Below are 14046 nucleotides of genomic sequence, written 5' to 3' on the forward strand. Positions count from 1 at the left end.
AAGAAAGAAGGCATCCTGCATTAAATACCCAAATTGAAAATTTAAGTAATGAAATAGGTAAAAGGCATGTCTTAGTTAAATTATAGTTACTAAATATTAATAGAATTTATTATTTGATGCCACTTGGCACCCATTTTCTTTTTATACTAGCCTCATGTCCTAAGAAAATAAAATCACAATTTTTCATTTCAAAGTCTTGACTATGGTTAAGATTTAAAATTTAAGAAGTTCTAGAAAATTTAAGTGATAAATGTTTTAAATAATAAATCTTTTAAATTTGTTTCAAAATAAAAAAAAATTGAGCAAAAGGGTGGCAAAGACTGCCACATATTTCATTAGAATTGAATAAATACAAAAGGGTAACAAGAAGAAAACAAAAGAAGGGAAGAGAGAAAACAGAAAAGAAAGAGAAGAAAGAAACGAGAAAGTAGGTAGGGGAGGTGACCAATCTTAACTATACACGTATCCCGATTCAACAGCCCAAACAAAAAGAAAAAAACCCAACCCTAAGGCAAAGCAAACTCCAGCCAATCAACACCAAACAGACAAACTCTCTTGAAGCAGCATTCACTGATCCAAATAGAGATCACTACGGTAATGTTAAATCACCGGTGATCATCATCCTAAGGTAAACTGATCCCCAATGATCTAAGATCACCATTTTTGGTAATGCTATGTTCTAGTGGTTGGAAATTTCTGGTTATCCACAAGTAACCTATTAGAAATTTATTCATGAACCTTTATAAAGCGCATGGAATTAGCCGGGATAGAATCAGAATTACATCTTTGAGGTGGCCAAATTCAAAAAGGGGACGACAAAATAGCATCATTGTAACAATATCTCCATAAATATATAGTAACGATACTCTAAAATATTTTTAAATGATTACACTTTTAATACAATCAATTATTATAAATAAATTTTAAAATTTTTAAATCAGTTTATTCCTAAATTCATGATAGTGAAAAGAAAATAAAAATACTTATGACAATGGAATAATATATTTTTTATGAAAATTTGTTTACTATTCTAACAAATAGAAATCCGACAAGTTACCATGTCATGTTTCACTCTATGGAACAACTATGGCATTAGAAAGAAAAGGAAAAGAAAGAACCGAAGTATTGATCTGACTCTTATTAAGTTGAATATAGAATTGCACCGAAGAGGAAAGAGAAGAGGGAAGGCTGTGATATCGTTGGTTGTAAGATGATAAAAGGCTGGTGATCATATTTGGATTTGGCTTAAATGATATGGCCATTTGAATTTCTCATTTGATAAGAATCTTAATTTTCATATTAAATATGACATTAAAAATTACATCCCAAAAGGAGATGGTTTCCTTTTCACCTAAATAACCACACACACCAATGCAAACATATAAAGAAGAAGAAGTCCACTATTATCTGTTGATGAGGTCTAACCGTACATTGTTGTAATATAGTCAGGATATGAGAGATCCCCCGTTGGTCTAACCGTACCTAGAGGCCATGGACTCTATTGAAAGGGGGCCATGCCTAATTTGTAAGGGGCCTAAGTAGGAAGGATTAGAGAGCCTAGAGGTGCAATGGCCCTTGCTAGCATCCCCCCCACACCCCAAAAAAAAGGAGAAAACACACACACATGCACACACAAAAAGGCTCGATTTCTGGAAATTAGTACTATAGAAAATAAAAAGATATTCTAAAAACCAAAATACAAAAAGGGAAGAAACCATTTTTTCCCTTTCACCTTTATTTGAACATATTTTTTCTATTAATTTTTAGTGTTGTTTTAAGATAATCCCAGTTTCTTGTTGATTATATAGCATTTTAATTATATAGTTGCACATAAAAATGTTTTATTAGAAAAAACCTTTTAAAATTTTCGACAAAATATGGGCAAAAAAGAGAAAATATAAGCTAAAATACCATGTAAGGAAGAAAATATTGTTGTATCTTTGTTATTGTTCGAATTTTTCACCAGGATCATCTCTTCCTCTACTATCGCAACCTATATCTATCTTTGCATTGTCCTCTTTTACAAAGTTGATAATTTCTATATCTAAAACAAAATTCACGCAACAAAGTAATAAGAAATATAATGGATACATGGATGTATTTTAAAGGCATTAAACATAAGCTTAACATAGTCGCATAGGTATTATGATTTATAAGAAAAAGAGAAAAGTGGCACCTGTATTGAATGCCTAAATTAGAAATTTTCAAATGAAGATGCCAAAGCACAAATTTTGCGGTTCACTTTACTAAAACTGAAGACCATTTATTGTTTGATGTTTGATGCTACTTGATATGTATTTCCTATTCTATTAGGCCACATATGTTAGGAAATACAGTTTCTTTCTTGACAATTGTGGAGAACTTGTCTAGGGACAAAGAATTAAAATTCCGAAAAGCACTAATAATTTCAAACAATTCTGAACTAATAATACCTAAAAGCAATTTTTATTTTAAAAATATGATAGTTGAGAGAAAATAAAAAAATAGCATATGACGATAACCACAAACAAGATATGGTTTCTTTTATTTATACTTTGCAAGTGTTTCATACGGCATGAATATCTTTAGAAAATTTATTATCAATTTGGTGATTTAAGAAAGATTCACAGTATAGATCCACATAGCTGCCTCAATGACTCTATAAGATGTGGTTGTTAAATCAAGACAAGAACAATAATCCAAAAGCAGAAAGAGGAAAAATTCCTATATGTATAATTATAAAAATTCGAGAAATAGATTAAATACCTGTAGTAGGTGTGTTTGATGGAAACTTATTCAACTCTCGGCAACAAGTAGGAAACCTTCTATGCAATTCAAGACCCTCCAAATTTTCAATAGAAACCTTACTAAAAATAATGAAACCCGTAAGGAAGGTTAGAGATACTGAAGGGTAAAGAAATAAAACAGATATGATAACATTTGGGAAAGAAAAGAAGTATACTTAACCTAATCGCAGGGATGCTTCAACATCAAGGATGGAGTGGCACTCTACGATGAATACCCAGAACTGGAATACTGATGCTGAAGGAGCTGAAGGACAAACTTTTACGGTTAGCTTTTAATTACCAAAACTGACTAACATTTATTGTTAGATGCCACATGGCACCCATTTTTTATTACGCTAAGCCATGTATCGAGGAATACATTAACAAGTTCACCTTTGGAAAAATCTAGACTAAGACAAATTTTAAAATTTAAAGTGTCGAAAATTCAAATAATTTTAAATTAAGCAGATAACCTAAAATAATAATTTATATATTTAGAAATAACCGTAACTAAGGCTAGAATAACAAATAGTAGCTTCCCACAATCACTATAAACAATGAATAAATCATTAATTTGTAATATATAGATGTTTATTGAATATGCCATGAATAGTTAGTGAAATATTATCACTACATAGAATTGTTTTCTTATTTTCTAATAAAATAATGGTTGTTAGACTAAGATTATACACTGTAAGTGACTCGTGATCATAAATCGATATTAAATGTTGTTTTCAATTCTTACACTTCCTTATATATCTCCCAATTAATATTTTCCTAAGGTGATTTAAAATGTTCATTTGAATAGCGATTTGCGCCATAATGTTTATCAATTTTATTTCTTTGAAGAGCTATAATGGGAAGAGACAGCGAATAGGAAAGATGACATGCGGAAAAGTTTGAATGTTTGCTTGACTTAACTGCGAAGATACTTCAAGATTAAGCAAAAAAAGAAAGAAGGCATCCTGCATTAAATACCCAAATTGAAAATTTAAGTAATGAAATAGGTAAAAGGCATGTCTTAGTTAAATTATAGTTACTAAATATTAATAGAATTTATTATTTGATGCCACTTGGCACCCATTTTCTTTTTATACTAGCCTCATGTCCTAAGAAAATAAAATCACAATTTTTCATTTCAAAGTCTTGACTATGGTTAAGATTTAAAATTTAAGAAGTTCTAGAAAATTTAAGTGATAAATGTTTTAAATAATAAATCTTTTAAATTTGTTTCAAAATAAAAAAAAATTGAGCAAAAGGGTGGCAAAGACTGCCACATATTTCATTAGAATTGAATAAATACAAAAGGGTAACAAGAAGAAAACAAAAGAAGGGAAGAGAGAAAACAGAAAAGAAAGAGAAGAAAGAAACGAGAAAGTAGGCAGAGGAGGTGACCAATCTTAACTATACACGTATCCCGATTCAACAGCCCAAACAAAAAGAAAAAAACCCAACCCTAAGGCAAAGCAAACTCCAGCCAATCAACACCAAACAGACAAACTCTCTTGAAGTAGCATTCACTTATCCAAATAGAGATCACTACGGTAATGTTAAATCACCGGTGATCATCATCCTAAGGTAAACTGATCCCCAATGATCTAAGATCACCATTTTTGGTAATGCTATGTTCTAGTGATTGGAAATTTCTGGTTATCCACAAGTAACCTATTAGAATTTATTCATGAACCTTTATAAAGCGCATGGAATTAGCCGGGATAGAATCAGAATTACATCTTTGAGGTGGCCAAATTCAAAAAGGGGACGACAAAATAGCATCATTGTAACAATATCTCCATAAATATATAGTAACGATACTCTAAAATATTTTTAAATGATTACACTTTTAATACAATCAATTATTATAAATAAATTTTAAAAATTTTAAATCAGTTTATTCCTAAATTCATGATAGTGAAAAGAAAATAAAAATACTTATGACAATGGAATAATATATTTTTTATGAAAATTTGTTTACTATTCTAACAAATAGAAATCCGACAAGTTACCATGTCATATTTCACTCTATGGAACAACTATGGCATTAGAAAGAAAAGGAAAAGAAAGAACCGAAGTATTGATTTGACTCTTATTAAGTTGAATATAGAATTGCACCGAAGAGGAAAGAGAAGAGGGAAGGCTGTGATATCGTTGGTTGTAAGATGATAAAAGGCTGGTGATCATATTTGGATTTGGCTTAAATGATATGGCCATTTGAATTTCTCATTTGATAAGAATCTTAATTTTCATATTAAATAATGACATTAAAAATTACATCCCAAAAGGAGATGGTTTCCTTTTCACCTAAATAACCACACACCAAAGCAAACATATAAAGAAGAAGAAGTCCACTATTATCTGTTGATGAGGTCTAACCGTACATTGTTGTAATATAGTCAGGATATGAGAGATCCCCCATTGGTCTAACCGTACCTAGAGGCCATGGACTCTATTGAAAGGGGGCCATGCCTAATTTCTAAGGGGCCTAAGTAGGAAGGATTAGAGAGCCTAGAGGTGCAATGGCCCTTGCTAGCATCCCCCCCACACCCCAAAAAAAAGGAGAAAACACACACACACGCACACACAAAAAGGCTCGATTTCTGAAAATTAGTACTATAGAAAATAAAAGATATTCTAAAAAACAAAATACAAAAAGGGAAGAAACCATTTTTTCCCTTTCACTTTTATTTGAATATATTTTTTCTATTAATTTTTAGTGTTGTTTTAAGATAATCCCAGTTTCTTGTTGATTATATAGCATTTTAATTATATAGTTGCACATAAAAATGTTTTATTAGAAAAAACCTTTTAAAATTTTCGACAAAATATGGGCAAAAAAGAGAAAATATAAGCTAAAATACCATGTAAGGAAGAAAATATTGTTGTATCTTTGTTATTGTTCGAATTTTTCACCATGATCATCTCTTCCTCTACTATCGCAACCTATATCTATCTTTGCATTGTCCTCTTTTACAAAGTTGATAATTTCTATATCTATAACAAAATTCACGCAACAAAGTAATAAGAAATATAATGGATACATGGATGTATTTTAAAGGCATTAAACATAAGTTTAACATAGTCGCATAGGTATTATGATTTATAAGAAAAAGAGAAAAGTGGCACCTGTATTGAATGCCTAAATTAGAAATTTTCAAATGAAGATGCCAAAGCACAAATTTTGCGGTTCACTTTACTAAAACTGAAGACCATTTATTGTTTGATGTTTGATGCTACTTGATATGTATTTCCTATTCTATTAGGCCACATATGTTAGGAAATACAGTTTCTTTCTTGACAATTGTGGAGAACTTGTCTAGGGACAAAGAATTAAAATTCCGAAAAGCACTAATAATTTCAAACAATTCTGAACTAATAATACCTAAAAGCAATTTTTATTTTAAAAATATGATAGTTGAGAGAAAATAAAAAAATAGCATATGACGATAACCACAAACAAGATATGGTTTCTTTTATTTATACTTTGCAAGTGTTTCATACGGCATGAATATCTTTAGAAAATTTATTATCAATTTGGTGATTTAAGAAAGATTCACAGTATAGATCCACATAGCTGCCTCAATGACTCTATAAGATGTGGTTGTTAAATCAAGACAAGAACAATAATCCAAAAGCAGAAAGAGGAAAAATTCCTATATGTATAATTATAAAAATTCGAGAAATAGATTAAATACCTGTAGTAGGTGTGTTTGATGGAAACTTATTCAACTCTCGGCAACAACTAGGAAACCTTCTATGCAATTCAAGACCCTCCAAATTTTCAATAGAAACCTTACTAAAAATAATGAAACCCGTAAGGAAGGTTAGAGATACTGAAGGGTAAAGAAATAAAACAGATATGATAACATTTGGGAAAGAAAAGAAGTATACTTAACCTAATCGCAGGGATGCTTCAACATCAAGGATGGAGTGGCACTCTACGATGAATACCCAGAACTGGAATACTGATGCTGAAGGAGCTGAAGGACAAACTTTTACGGTTAGCTTTTAATTACCAAAACTGACTAACATTTATTGTTAGATGCCACATGGCACCCATTTTTTATTACGCTAAGCCATGTATCGAGGAATACATTAACAAGTTCACCTTTGGAAAAATCTAGACTAAGACAAATTTTAAAATTTAAAGTGTCGAAAATTCAAATAATTTTAAATTAAGCAGATAACCTAAAATAATAATTTATATATTTAGAAATAACCGTAACTAAGGCTAGAATAACAAATAGTAGCTTCCCACAATCACTATAAACAATGAATAAATCATTAATTTGTAATATATAGATGTTTATTGAATATGCCATGAATAGTTAGTGAAATATTATCACTACATAGAATTGTTTTCTTATTTTCTAATAAAATAATGGTTGTTAGACTAAGATTATACACTGTAAGTGACTTGTGATCATAAATCGATATTAAATGTTGTTTTCAACTCTTACACTTCCTTATATATCTCCCATTTAATATTTTCCTAAGGTGATTTAAAATGTTCATTTGAATAGCGATTTGCGCCATAATGTTTATCAATTTTATTTCTTTGAAGAGCTATAATGGGAAGAGACAGCGAATAGGAAAGATGACATGCGGAAAAGTTTGAATGTTTGCTTGACTTAACTGCGAAGATACTTCAAGATTAAGCAAAAAAAGAAAGAAGGCATCCTGCATTAAATACCCAAATTGAAAATTTAAGTAATGAAATAGGTAAAAGGCATGTCTTAGTTAAATTATAGTTACTAAATATTAATAGAATTTATTATTTGATGCCACTTGGCACCCATTTTCTTTTTATACTAGCCTCATGTCCTAAGAAAATAAAATCACAATTTTTCATTTCAAAGTCTTGACTATGGTTAAGATTTAAAATTTAAGAAGTTCTAGAAAATTTAAGTGATAAATGTTTTAAATAATAAATCTTTTAAATTTGTTTCAAAATAAAAAAAAATTGAGCAAAAGGGTGGCAAAGACTGCCACATATTTCATTAGAATTGAATAAATACAAAAGGGTAACAAGAAGAAAACAAAAGAAGGGAAGAGAGAAAACAGAAAAGAAAGAGAAGAAAGAAACGAGAAAGTAGGTAGGGGAGGTGACCAATCTTAACTATACACGTATCCCGATTCAACAGCCCAAACAAAAAGAAAAAAACCCAACCCTAAGGCAAAGCAAACTCCAGCCAATCAACACCAAACAGACAAACTCTCTTGAAGCAGCATTCACTGATCCAAATAGAGATCACTACGGTAATGTTAAATCACCGGTGATCATCATCCTAAGGTAAACTGATCCCCAATGATCTAAGATCACCATTTTTGGTAATGCTATGTTCTAGTGGTTGGAAATTTCTGGTTATCCACAAGTAACCTATTAGAAATTTATTCATGAACCTTTATAAAGCGCATGGAATTAGCCGGGATAGAATCAGAATTACATCTTTGAGGTGGCCAAATTCAAAAAGGGGACGACAAAATAGCATCATTGTAACAATATCTCCATAAATATATAGTAACGATACTCTAAAATATTTTTAAATGATTACACTTTTAATACAATCAATTATTATAAATAAATTTTAAAATTTTTAAATCAGTTTATTCCTAAATTCATGATAGTGAAAAGAAAATAAAAATACTTATGACAATGGAATAATATATTTTTTATGAAAATTTGTTTACTATTCTAACAAATAGAAATCCGACAAGTTACCATGTCATGTTTCACTCTATGGAACAACTATGGCATTAGAAAGAAAAGGAAAAGAAAGAACCGAAGTATTGATCTGACTCTTATTAAGTTGAATATAGAATTGCACCGAAGAGGAAAGAGAAGAGGGAAGGCTGTGATATCGTTGGTTGTAAGATGATAAAAGGCTGGTGATCATATTTGGATTTGGCTTAAATGATATGGCCATTTGAATTTCTCATTTGATAAGAATCTTAATTTTCATATTAAATATGACATTAAAAATTACATCCCAAAAGGAGATGGTTTCCTTTTCACCTAAATAACCACACACACCAATGCAAACATATAAAGAAGAAGAAGTCCACTATTATCTGTTGATGAGGTCTAACCGTACATTGTTGTAATATAGTCAGGATATGAGAGATCCCCCGTTGGTCTAACCGTACCTAGAGGCCATGGACTCTATTGAAAGGGGGCCATGCCTAATTTGTAAGGGGCCTAAGTAGGAAGGATTAGAGAGCCTAGAGGTGCAATGGCCCTTGCTAGCATCCCCCCACACCCCAAAAAAAAGGAGAAAACACACACACACGCACACACAAAAAGGCTCGATTTCTGGAAATTAGTACTATAGAAAATAAAAAGATATTCTAAAAAACAAAATACAAAAAGGGAAGAAACCATTTTTTCCCTTTCACCTTTATTTGAATATATTTTTTCTATTAATTTTTAGTGTTGTTTTAAGATAATCCCAGTTTCTTGTTGATTATATAGCATTTTAATTATATAGTTGCACATAAAAATGTTTTATTAGAAAAAACCTTTTAAAATTTTCGACAAAATATGGGCAAAAAAGAGAAAATATAAGCTAAAATACCATGTAAGGAAGAAAATATTGTTGTATCTTTGTTATTGTTCGAATTTTTCACCATGATCATCTCTTCCTCTACTATCGCAACCTATATCTATCTTTGCATTGTCCTCTTTTACAAAGTTGATAATTTCTATATCTATAACAAAATTCACGCAACAAAGTAATAAGAAATATAATGGATACATGGATGTATTTTAAAGGCATTAAACATAAGCTTAACATAGTCGCATAGGTATTATGATTTATAAGAAAAAGAGAAAAGTGGCACCTGTATTGAATGCCTAAATTAGAAATTTTCAAATGAAGATGCCAAAGCACAAATTTTGCGGTTCACTTTACTAAAACTAAAGACCATTTATTGTTTGATGTTTGATGCTACTTGATATGTATTTCCTATTCGATTAGGCCACATATGTTAGGAAATACAGTTTCTTTCTTGACAATTGTGGAGAACTTGTCTAGGGACAAAGAATTAAAATTCCGGAAAGCACTAATAATTTCAAATAATTCTGAACTAATAATACCTAAAAGTAATTTTTATTTTAAAAATATGATAGATGGAAGAAAATAAAAAAATAGTATATGACGATAACCACAAACAAGATATGGTTTCTTTTATTTATACTTTGCAAGTGTTTCATACGGCATGAATATCTTTAGAAAATTTATTATCAATTTGATGATTTAAGAAAGATTCACAGTATAGATCTACATAGCTGCCTCATTGACTCTATTAGATGTGGTTGTTAAATCAAGACAAGAACAATAATCCAAAAGCAGAAAGAGGAAAAATACCTATATGTATAATGATAAAAATTCGAGAAATAGATAAAATACCTGTAGTAGGTGTGTTTAATGGAAACTTATTCAACTCTCGGCAACAACTAGGAAACCTTCCATGCTATTCGAGACCCTCCAAATTTTCAATAGAAGCCTTACTAAAAATAATGAAATCCGTAAGGAAGGTTAGAGATAGAGAAGGGTAAAGAAATAAAATAGATATGATAACATTTGGGAAAGAAAAGAAGTATACTTAACCTAATCGCAGGGATGCTTCAACATCCAGGATAGGAGTGGCACTCTACGATGAATACCCAAAATTGGAAGACCGATGCTGAAGGAGCTGAAGGACAAACTTTTGCTGTTAGCTTTTAATTACCAAAACTGACTAACATTTATTGTTAGATGCCACATGGCACCCATTTTTTATTACGCTAAGCCATGTGTCGAGGAATACATTAACAAGTTCACCTTTGGAAAAATCTAGACTAAGACAAATTTTAAAATTTAAAGTGTTGAAAATTCAAATAATTTTAAATTAAGTAGATAACCTAAAATAATAATTTATATATTTAGAAATAACCGTAACTAAGGCTAGGATAACAAATAGTAGCTTAACACAATCACTATAAACAATGAATAAATCATTAATTTGTAATATATAGATGTTTATTGAATATGCCATGAATAGTTAGTGAAATATTATCACTATATAGAATTGTTTTCTTATTTTTTAATAAAATAATGGTTGTTAGACTAAGATTATACATTGTAAGTGACTCGTGATCATAAATCCATATTAATTGTTGTTTTCGATTCTTACACTTCCTTATGTATCTCTCATTTAATATTTTCCTAAGGTGATTTAAAATGTTCATTTGAATAGCGATTTGCGCCATAATATTTATCAATTTTATTTCTTTGAAGAGCTATAATGGGAAGAGACAGCAAATAGGAAAGATGACATTTGGAAAAGTTTGAATGTTTGCTTGACTTAACTGCGAAGATACTTCAAGATTAAGCAAAAAAAGAAAGAAGGCATCCTGCAAGGCTGCAAATACCCAATTTGAAAGTTTAAGTAATGAAATAGGTAAAAGGCATGTCTTAGTTAAATTATAGTTACTAAATATTAATAGTATTTATTATTTGATGCCACTTGGCACCCATTTTCTTTTTATACTAGCCACATGTCCTAAGAAAATAAAATCACAAATTTTCATTTAAAGTCTTGACTATGGTTAAGATATAAAATTTAAAATGTTCTAGAAAATTGAAGCGATAAATGTTTTAAATAATAAATCTTTTAAATTTGTTTCAAAATAAAAAAAATTTGAGCAAAAGGGTGGCAAAGACTACCACATATTTCATTAGAATTGAATAAATACAAAAGGGTAACAAGAAGAAAACAAAAGAAGGGAAAAGAGAAAACAAAAAAGAAAGAGAAGAAAGAAAGGAGAAAGTAGGTAGGGGAGGTGACCAATCTTAACTATACACGTATCCCGATTCAACAGCCCAAGCAAAAAGAAAAAAACCCAACCCTAAGGCAAAGCAAACTCTAGCCAATCAACACTAAACAGACAAACTCTCTTGAGGTAGCATTCACTGATCCAAATAGAGATCACTACGGTAAACTTAAATCACCGGTGATCCTCAACCTAGGGTAAACTGATCCCCAATGATCTAAGATCACCATTTTTGGTAATGCTATGTTCTAGTGATTAGAAATTTCTGGTTATCCACGAATAACCTATTAGGCATGCCATAAGAATCCTAGATCACTGCCCGTATAATACCGACACTATGCTTGATATATTTCATATATTTTGCAACTACCAAACAAAAGTCTCACATAAATCATAGGAAAACATACATGAATTGCTTAGACAGACCAGTAATAATTTTGACAACAAAATTATTAATCCTATCAAAATATATTAATTATTATTATGAAACAAATATTTTTTATATCTTTATTTTTTATATTATAAAATAAGGCAAATAGAAGTAACATAAAATAAGGCAAATAGAAGTAATATATTAAACAATTTCATAGTATAAATATAAAGTACAATAATAAATTTTTATCATAATAACAAAAATCTAATTGAATAATAATGTGATAATAATATAATTAATAATATATTAATAATATAATATATATCATCAATACTATATATGTAATATCAATATAATATATTAATGGTATATTGATATACTAATTTTTCTTGCTGAACTGAAGAATATTTTTCTCCCCAAATTTGAGCTCAAGATCACTACCTTTGAGTGATCTTGGAAATTCAAGGATGGGTTTATGGTCACCAGATTGGACGGTGATTTTAATTTGAGATCACTAAGATGTGGGATTACTACGGTACAACCAAATGAAGTAATCTTGTCACCTCTACTTGCATCATCCTTGATCTTGGGGTCATCATCCCATACCAAACGCCCCTTGAGTGTTTTAGCAAATAATTGGTGGAGCTTCCTCATCATATCTTTCTACCTTGCCAAATCAAAGCCTATTGTCACACCATCATGTCTCCCAGGCGCTAAAGCGCCCAAGGGCTACTTCCCTTTGCCGAAGCAAGCGTGGCCCCATCTAGACACAATGCGATGCTATTGCTACTCAATGCTCCTCCACGGTATCTCCCTTATAGCCTCTTCCAACTCCATTGTGCTGCCACTATCGTCCTCTCCATGCCCTGTGGCGTCAGATCGCCACTCTCAAATCAACACCACCTAGCTCCTTGCCTTGCTTCACTTTCGCAGCCTCCATTTTGTGTCTGCTCTTGGTGGATGACAATTATTCTCCCATCTCTCTCAAGTATTTCATCGAGCATTTTCCCTGCATACCGCCACTCCTCGTCGCTCTCCATGGCAACGTCAGCACAGCCACCACTCACCACCATGAGCTACCACGCGACATCGCCGGCCACCGCCCCATCAAAACTAGCCAGCACACAACCAGAACCACTTGGTCCACCAGCTTGCGGCCACGGCTCCATTGCCCTAGGGCCTTAGGCCACCGATCGTAGCCACCAAGCCACAACCACTGCCTCCTGGGGCTGCCACCGGTTGGGCCTGCAGGACCTCAGCCAACACTGCCTGGGCCATCAAGCCACGGCAACCATCTCCCTTGAATCCACCAGTCTCCATCACCTGGGGCTCTATCACGAACACCATCGAGCCACCTACCTCCGCCAAGATCTCTATAATCTTGGCCACCATTAGTCGCAAGCACCTAAACCGCGACGCCTCCAGGGGGAGAGAAGAGAGGAAGAGGGAGCGAGGAGGAGGGGGAAGAGTGGAGGGAAAATGAGAGGCTCCACCGCCATAAACTACGGTTAGTTTTTTTTTTTTTTTTTTTTTTTTTTTTGTTCGTAAATAACGGGGGATACGAGCGCCTGTCACTCTGGTAAGCGAAAATAATTAAAAATAATATAACACAATCATCGACAACAATGTATTGCACAATCACCTTTACACAAAGTTCATATATATTAAGCCGATCCTCGTGGAAAATATGGCTAGGATGGACGAATACTTCTGAAACAAGAGTTACCATTGAGTTAAGAACAAGAGACTGATTCATGGCTGATTTGACGACCAATATTGATACAGCCTCTCCAACATAAGAATTGTTGCAAATTTAAAGGCCATAACATTGTAAAGGTGCTACAATGTCCAATATCTAAGCAGTTTCTCCATATCATGAGAGAGCATTAAAAGTCCAATAGCTTAAAGCCCATGCATAGTCTGACATTCATTGTCTAAGTTCTAGTTTTATTAGAATTCTTATTTAGTTGGCCATTAGTTCTAATAATTTTAGAATTTACGCTTAGCGTTAGGCTTGATATAATTAAGTTAAGTTTGTTTTTAAGTAAAAGTAGGAGACTGTAATATTTTTGTCTTTCAATAAGATATGTTGATTT

General features: G+C 31.9%; 1 protein-coding gene across 29 annotated transcripts in view; it reads right to left on the reverse strand.

The window, feature by feature from the left end:
• Positions 1–13695, reverse strand: part of LOC103717301 (putative FBD-associated F-box protein At1g61330) — a 39316-nt gene extending 25621 nt beyond the window's left edge. For 20 of the 29 annotated variants that reach the window (XR_015968118.2, XR_015968131.2, XR_016396222.1 and 17 more), the window contains exons 1-7: positions 12514–13586; positions 10373–10457; positions 10172–10272; positions 6659–6742; positions 6458–6558; positions 2947–3030; positions 2746–2846 (exon numbers count right to left, since the gene is read on the reverse strand). The gene's annotated coding sequence lies outside the window, so the exon portion shown is untranslated. The other 9 variants (XM_089924891.1, XM_089924895.1, XM_088703047.2 and 6 more) reach the window with 9 other exon arrangements.
• Positions 13696–14046: the final 351 nt, after the last annotated feature.

The sequence above is a fragment of the Phoenix dactylifera genome, chromosome 8 (assembly GCF_051530095.1).
Source record: "Phoenix dactylifera cultivar Ajwa chromosome 8, Ajwa_hap1_PhDact_Kaust_v1.1, whole genome shotgun sequence".
Classification (NCBI taxonomy): Eukaryota; Viridiplantae; Streptophyta; class Magnoliopsida; order Arecales; family Arecaceae; genus Phoenix; species Phoenix dactylifera.